At 59.3% G+C, this 8,189-nt stretch overlaps 1 long non-coding RNA gene across 1 annotated transcript; it reads right to left on the bottom strand.

Annotated features, from left to right (window-relative positions):
• Positions 1 to 3,883: 3,883 nt before the first annotated feature.
• LOC138915485 (uncharacterized) lies at positions 3,884 to 4,743 on the bottom strand. Its single transcript, XR_011421492.1, has 2 exons — positions 4,370 to 4,743; positions 3,884 to 4,071 (listed from the first exon to the last, which is right to left on the bottom strand). It is a non-coding gene; the product is annotated as an uncharacterized lncRNA (long non-coding RNA).
• Between the last annotated feature and the right edge of the window lie 3,446 nt (positions 4,744 to 8,189).

The following is an 8,189-nucleotide window of genomic DNA, read 5'->3' as shown; positions in this document are numbered from 1 at the left end:
AGCCTGGACCCAGGAGGCTTCCTGGAGGAGACGTGATCGGGAGCCCGTCTGAGCCAGAGAGGTGGAGGGGGGGAGAGCAGGGAGGTGCTGGGCTGCTGCTGGTGGACACGTGGGTGAGGGAGGAGTCGGAGAACCCCCGGGGGCCCCCTGCACAGCCTCTGCTCTCGTGCCCCCTTCTTCGACACAGATGTGGCCCCGTCAGGATTAGCAGCCATCAGACACAACGCCCTGGTGATAGGAAAATAACAGCTGGATACTCGGGTCAATTGGCGGATTTAAGACACGCTCCAGTAAAGATGAGAACGCAGACACGGCGTAAAGCAAGGGCAACGCGCAGACCGTGCTCCCCACCGTCCCCTCCATCGTCCTGTGGGCCCTGGGAGGTGAGCCCACCCCAGAGCCCGCTGGCTAAGGCCCTCCCCACCCCCACCCCCGCCTCCCCCAGACTCGCTCTGCCCCTGACCTCCCACCTCCGACCTGCTGCAAGGCCAGGACAGGTCCAGTCCTGGCGGCAAGCTCAGATCTGGGTCTGGGGCTCAGCCAGCACAGGCTCCCTCCCCTGCCCCCTTCCCAAGCAGTAAGTGGCAGTTTTTAGAAAGTGTCAACTTATTCCCAGCTGTTGTTGCCAAAAAAAGGGAAAAAGAAAAAACTCTCCCGGTTTCAAGGAAACTCACAGCAACTTCAGAAAAACGCGTGAAGATGATGGATGTGCTCATTTCCCTGAATATTCAGCAAAGGCCAGAGGCCCGCCATCCGTCACATGCCGTTTGGAGGCCCTGGAAGGGGGCCGGGCGGCCAAGCGCCTGGCATTGTTCTTCCCCGGGCAACGCACGGCTTCCTGAAAGGACCATCTTTTATTTCTCTTTATTCCCAGGAATGATGGCTCTTGACACAAACGACTCCCGCTACAATTAGCCGTGATTAATACAGAACTGGCTGCAGGACTAGAGGAAGTTCGCGGGAGGAGGTGGGCGACAATCGCATATTCATGGATTTGGAACAAACTCGCATCTAGTGGGGACTGAGGGGGAAGTGCCCTGGGACTTTTTCCGGCTCTGTGGGCCTGGGAACCAGATGGGACCCAGTGTGACAGGTGACTGATGGCAGGGTCAGCAGGCAGGGGTCACAGGTGTCTGGAGCTTCCAGGCCCCAGGCCTCGACGGCTCGGGGAAGCACGGCGGGCAGGTCCCACTGCCTTGGCCAGGCCCTGACCGAGCACGGGCACAGTCGTCTTCTTCAATCTGCACGACTGACCCCATACCATGGGAGGCACCCATCACCCCATTTCACAGATGGTGGACCAGGGCTCAGAGCATTCAGGGCTGTCACTGGGAACACAGACGTTGGAGCCAGAAACCTGTTGGGTCACTCTCTGCCCAGCCATTGCGACATGCCTCAGTTTCCCCAACTGGGAAACTGGGGAATGCTGGGACCCACCTGGTCTGGGGCCGGGATGCTCTCAGGCATGCCTGCCCCTGCTGTCCCCCTCTCTCCTGGGCACCCCTGAGCCCAGCGGATGCCTGGACCTCAGAATACCGTGTAAGTCTGCAGGCCGCCACCCTCCTGGGTGGAACCTGGCACGGCCTGCTCTAAGCCACCCCCTCCCGGCCCCCACCTGTCCCCGAGATTCCCATTAACTATCCCGTGGGCCATCAGCTCCTCTCCTTAATTTAATTTCAGGGCTCGCTAGTGCTCAGTAATTAAAGAGCCAGGGGAGAGCTCGTGGCCCCCACAACAGCCCAGCACTGGGGCCTCCAACGGGCCTCAGAAGCTCCTGCTGGGGGTTGTCCCCCTGCTGCAGAGAAGAACCAGCCTCCGGGCCAAGTGTCAGCGGGCCCATTTCACAGATGAGAAGCTGAGGGCCTGCCAAGTGGAGGGGTCCCAGTGCACCGCCCCCACCACGGGCCATTTGAGCATCTCAGCCGCCACCAGACAAGTCCTCCTTCCATGCCGAGCCTGTGTCCCCAACACGCCCCTCTGCTGCAGGCCTTCACCATGTGGCCTGCTGCTCCGGGGGCCCCCCGGGTTCCCATGCTTCTCCCCCTCAGCCCCCATCTCAGCAGATGGAAGCTCCCTCCTTCCCGCGGCTCCAGCCCAACCTTGGGCATCCCTGACCTCTCTCCTCCTTTCCGTTCGCAGCTACCCTTCTGGAAGCCCTGGTACCGCCCGGTTGGATGCCCAGGGCGGCTCACCGGGATCAGTGCCGCAGCCCTGCCCGTGCCCGCCTGCGCGCCAGCCCGCCCCAAATCCATTTCCAACCCTGGCAGCAAAACAGCCCTCCACACCTTCTAGACCGGCGTTCCTCAACCTTCCTTTCATTATCACCCACGCACACACCTACGAAACCTCTTTAGAGCTTTTTTCCCTAATTTGCCGCCATGGAATGTTAACGGCACAGGTGAGCTGTGTGTCTGTCCCTGCGCTGCCTGCATGGCTATGCTTCAGACACATGCAGTGAGACTTCCCTGTGCCCCAAGAACCAAATTTTGCACTTGGGGGTGATGTCACCCCCCCTTACGAATGTATGTTCTAAAGCATTCATGAGATCGTGTCATTTCTCTGTTCCAAACCCCGGGGACAAGCCCCAGTCCCCTCCATCAGGCCCCCACAGGAGACGCCTGCAGCCTCCACTTCCACCCCCCCACCCCGCCCCTGGGCCCCAGTCTCATAGCCTCCCCGCAGGGACACAGGCCATTCCCTCCAGCTGCGCTCCTCCCCCAGCTGGCTGCCTCCCCACCCTCCTTTCCCTGAGGGCTCTGCTCCCATCTCCCTTCTCCTTGTCTCCCTGGGCCTACAGCAAGTATCGCCCTCCACGCCCCTCCAGCCCTCCCCCCCCCCCAGCCTTATGCCCCTCTGAGCCACTTAGCACCCCGAGGGGGCACGCACTGCCTGATGCCCGTGGCCCACCTCGAGGGCAGGGGTCCCTGCAGGTCGGTGCAGAGACCTGCATCTGAAATGCAGCAAGGGGCTCAGGGACGGTCTGTAGAAAGAAGGAGAAGGCCCCTTGGGCCAGGCGGAAGGATGGGAGGAAAGCGAGCCGCAGGAGGAAGGAGCAGGGCCACCTCAACTCAGGGGCCACGTGGGCCACAGAACCTGCTGTCCGTGACTCATGTTCACACCCTGCCTCCGTCTCATTCATGTCCCACTTGACAGATGAGGAAACTGAGGCCCAGAGAAAGAAAGCCACCCAGCCAACATCACACACCCTGATCTGCAGAACGAAGAAGAAACCCAGGCCTGCAGCGGCGCTGGCTGCACGGTGGGACCAGCAGCTGCACAGGGACCCATGCTCAGAGGGACCCCGAGCTGGTGTGACGCTCTGCTGTCGCCATTTTGCAATTCTCACTAATTTTGGACAAGGACCCGTGTCTCCAGCACCGCTGATCACTGTGACAGAGGGAAAAAGGGCCCCAGAGGGTCTCACACTGGCAATAAACGCTCTGGCCCAGAAGTGACAGATGTCATGGTGCCCACGACTCATGGGCCAGCAGTGGTCACCCCCCCCCCCACCGCCACCAAGGATCTGGGGAAGCAGTCCCACCCTGGGAAGTCCAGAAGGCAGGAACAGTAAGCAGTTGGTGAACTATGCTAGCGACCACACGGAGCCTCCACTCGGCAACCTGACCGAACGCCCTCGGCCCGACCTTGGCATTGAGACCTTCAGGCGAGCAGCTGCCTCCAGCCTCCACGGGGCCCCAGCCTCATTGTCATTCCAGGCCTCGCCTTTGCCCAGGCTGAACCCGGGCTTTATCTAAAGGGGAGGGACATCCGTGGGTCCTCTCAGCAACTCAATTAATCCTCCATCGGAAATTCTAACACAATCAATTTGGGGAGCCGGCCGACACCATAACACAGTAATTAGGAACAACTTTCAACTCTCGACTTCCTTTGAAGATTGTAATTGCAATTAATTAAACATCCTCGCTGCTCCTCAGAGTCTGTTCCCGAGGAAACTGGAGCAGAGGCGGGGGTGGGGCTGCCCCGACCCTTGTTCCCAGCAGCCCAGGAATCGAGCAGGAGGCGGCTCCTTTGAATTTCGAAGGACGGGGTGTCTCCTGCCCCCTGGGAAACCTGTGGCAGCCGTGAGTGAGAGAGAGCCCAGCCTCGGGGCTCTGAGCTGACGCCCCAGAGTCCTGCCCTCCCCCTCCCCCTGAGCTCTGCCTGACCCAGAATGGAAGGGGGACCCCTGGATGCCCAGCTCCTCTGCTCAGCAAGGTCACACCCCCGGGTCACATTCACACATTCCGAAACTATCCACTGAGCCCCCTCTATTGTTGAGCAGTGTTCCGGGTGCCAGGTTCCCCAGCAAAGGTTGACAGGGACCACCCCCCTGCCCTCTCAGGGCTGCAGCCCCACAGCTGATGCTCACCACCTGCAAGGCCGTTGGCACCCAAGCGAGGGAGATGGAGAGAAGGTGTGTTCTGGGGCTGAGCCGAGAGAGAGCAGGCAGCCCGGGCTCCGGGGGGTAAGCAGGACCATGGACAGAGGAGGGGCGGCCACCACAGCTTAAGACGAGGGGACAAGTGATGGCCCCTGGGAGAATAGCCAATCCTGGTGGAAATGGCTGCCCTCTCTCTGCTGGGTTCCTGCCATGTGCCAGGCTGGCCCAGGGACCTGCCCGCCCAGATCCCCCACATGCTGCCAGTAATCCTCGAGGAGGCACTGTGACCGTGCTCCCACTGACAGCTGAGGACCCGAGGCCGGAGAAGAGAGTCAGTGGGTGGGGGACCCAGTATTCAAACCGAGGTCTGTGGTCTCCCAAAGCCTGGGCGGTAGCTGCTGCCCCCTCTGTGACGCAGAGCCTGACGTCACAGCAGGTGGCCCCTGACATGACAGCCACCATATTCCAGCACAGACCACGGGGCTTTGCTCTGAGAATACGGCAGAATCTTCTGGCAAGTCAGTGGTGGGGGTGGGGGCACAGTGATGCCTCCCAGACCCAGGATCTATGACTTTAAAAGGAGGTGTTTCCCTCCACCTCCCAAAAATAACAAGAACAATAATTCTTATAGCTCTAGCCCCGCCTCCTACGACTTGAAAGCCAGACAGCCGGAGAAGACAACGGAGCCAGCGGGAGAGGCACGTTGCCCCGGAAGATCATGCCTGAGGAAAGTTAGAGCAACCAGGCACGAATGTGCTCTGAGCATCCCAGCAGCCAGAGCAAAAAGGGCAAGGCGAGGGATCCACAGCTCTCCCCATGTGTGAGGGAGGGAAGAGGAGAAGCTGAGTCCCAGAGGGACTGCCCAGGCTTTCATCGAGAGGACAGTGAGCGGGGTTGTTCTGATGTCTGCCCAGCCCCCAGTCCATGAGCCCCTTGATGCAGGCAGTGTCTTCCCTGCCTGGATGCTCAGCCCCAGAACTGGACCCCACAACCAGCAGGCACTCAGAAAACAGATTCTGCTTTACACAAAAGGGCAGTTTCTGAGCATGCTTCTCCCTAGGAGCAGCATTTCTAAGTGAAAGAGAAAAATGTTTGATTTGGCAGAAAAAGCCAGCCCTGGGGCCAAATCCCACTGCTCACACCACCTGGCTGTGATGAACGTGGCAGTCATTCCCCATCATCCCTCCCATCCTCCTGGGCCACCATAGTGTTCCTGGCCTTATTCTTACAAGTCAGTCAAGGTAATCCCACCCTCAGCCACAGGGAACACAGGCCCAAGCCAGGCAATGCATGTTACTCACTGGATCTAACTTTGAGCCCCTGGATCAAACCTTACCTGAAGTTCAGTTGCTCAGTTTAGTTTTGGACCTTCCAGTTACATGAACTGTTTTTGAAACTTTTGTGGTTTAAGCCTATTGAAGCCGGGCCTTCTGAGGTAGCAACACGGCGTTTTAATAACACACTGACACATGCCCGTGGGGGAGTCCCTTCACCTCTCTAGACCTCAGTGTCCCCGTCTGTCCACTGACCTCAGGAGCTGCAGTGAGGACGAAGTGATGCAGCATGTGTGAAAGGGCTCTTGAACCCTAGAGCGTGGCGCCCCCATCAGGAGAGTGGCTGTTCATCAGTCCGTGTGTCCCCCTTCTCGCGCACTCTGCTCTGGCCTCACAGGCCCTGCTTCTGGTCCCTTGACCCTTAAAGCTCTTATCCTGCCAGCCTTTGGCCGCGCTGCCCCTCTGCCTGGAGCACCCCTCCCAATGTTCGCATGACTGGCTCCCCCCTCATCCTCCCCATCTTCCTTTAAACACCACCTCCTCCCAGAGGCCTTCCCTGACTACCCCATTTGAAATAGGGTCAGTCCCCATTCATCTCCTTCATAGGATTTACTGCTGTGTTTCGTTCTTTTTTTTTTTAAATCACGTTTGTTTCTTTATTGAGTTACTCATTTGGGGTCTTTGTCCCCCAGGGCAAAGCTTCTCAAACCAGGGGTGGTAAAGGACCAGTATGTTTATTCCCAGTCTGTCACAGACCAATACTTTCATAGACTACATTAAAAATACACTTCTAGAAAAATTTCTACTCAAAAAAACATACTAAATATACACCCTAAATTCTTATTATTACATTTTACGGTCATAAATTACTCTGCCAACTTGCTATAAAGGTTCCTGAACGGTTCCTCTCCGTTTCCGCTGTTTTCGGGAGGAGTGCGTGCTCCACCCCGGGGGGCAAGCTGAACTGACAAAGACTCAATGCCCCGGGAGGCAGGGGCTACAGTCTTGGCTCCCTTGTCCCTGGGGTGGGGCAGCCCACCAGCCGCTGTCCCCCTGGGCCGTGGCGCCTCCAGCTGCGCCTGGGGTCACTTGCTGTGGCTCACACTCTGCTGGGCTTCCTGCCTTCTCTGTCTCTCTGCCTCCCTCCCCGACTCAAGTGTCGCCTCCCAGACAAACCGCCTGCACTCAATTCCACGTTTAGGGGCTGCTTCCAGGGGAATCCAAACAATTAATATACAATACAGGATATGCAATCCCGAGTGTCACGGGTGCAGCTGCCCGATGCGACTCAAATGCATGTGTGTTACCCTGTAACTGCTGTGCGTCCCTGTGGAAGCCACGAGACAAGTCGGCAGGCAGCAAGGAGCCTGGAGCAGCAGCCAGGGGTCCTACGGGCCCCCCAGAGCAGGAGGGGGAAGCTGGAGACCCCTCTTCCAGGGCCCGGGTCCTCCTCCTCCTCCAGGGGTGGGCATTTCCTGTCACTGGTGCTCCAGCAAACCAAGCAAGGCTCAGAGAAACCGTGTCTGCCCACAGCCAGGAAGCTATAAATAACTCCTGGATTAGAAGAAGGGGAAAATAAGCTCTGATTCCATCTGCACTTGCTGAGAACACGCCCTCCCAGCCCACGCGCCCCCCCACACCTAGACCCCAAACCCCCAACCAGAGGAAGCCTGGGGGCCCCGCGGTCAGAGGAGGAAGCCACCAGGTCCACATGCAGTGGCTCTGCCCTGCGGTCAGCCGGCGGTGGCAGACAGGCCTCTGCCAGGGCTTGTCACCTGCAGCAGGAGAGGCACCCAGGATGGAGGCCGGATCCCAGTTCTGGGATCAGCCAATTCTCTGAGCCCCACAAGGGGGAAGCAGGAGGCACCCTCTTCTCCCGAGAGCCAGCAGGGGGCGGGCAGCCGGGGCGGCAGTTGTGGGGACCGTGACAAGTGGCATTCCCACCTTGGCGTCCCTTTCTCGGTCACATCCTCTGCTCCCATTTCCTCTGTACTCTCGGCTCCTCGTGTGCCTTTCTCTGCTCTGCCACCTGTTGTCCTTCCTTCTACCTCTCCATCTATCTCCTGTCTCCTCACATCCACCTCTCCATCCATCTACCCCCTCTCCCCGCATCCGGATGCCCCTCTGTCTTCGAAAAGGGCAAAACCGCTGAAGTGGAGTCAGACACACAGGGAACCAGATGCCAAGTGCTTCTTGGAGGAGCCGAGACCTCTGCGTCCTGATCCGTGGGATGGGGACGCTAATCGGCACCGCGGGGCTGCGGCTAAGATCCCAGAGGGAAGGCCCTGTGGGTGGAGGGCACGGCCCCTACCCCCACTCCCACCCCCAACCCAGGTCCTCTTCTCCAAAAGCCGCTCCAGCGCGGCCGGCCTGCTCCCGTGGCCATTTCGGTTTCACTCCTGCATGCCCTGTCTGCTGGAGACCCAGTCGGGTGTCCCGCAGCACCGCTGACCAGGTCCCCGCCTCCTGTCCGGGCGCAGGGGTCCAGCGGGCACCGGATGCCTGTCCACGTGCGTGCAGCAAAGAGCCTGGGG

The sequence above is a fragment of the Equus caballus genome, chromosome 9 (genome assembly GCF_041296265.1).
Source record: "Equus caballus isolate H_3958 breed thoroughbred chromosome 9, TB-T2T, whole genome shotgun sequence".
NCBI classification, from domain to species: Eukaryota; Metazoa; Chordata; class Mammalia; order Perissodactyla; family Equidae; genus Equus; species Equus caballus.
The sequence above is the reverse complement of the archived record's forward strand: the minus strand, read 5'-3'. Positions and strand labels throughout refer to the sequence as shown.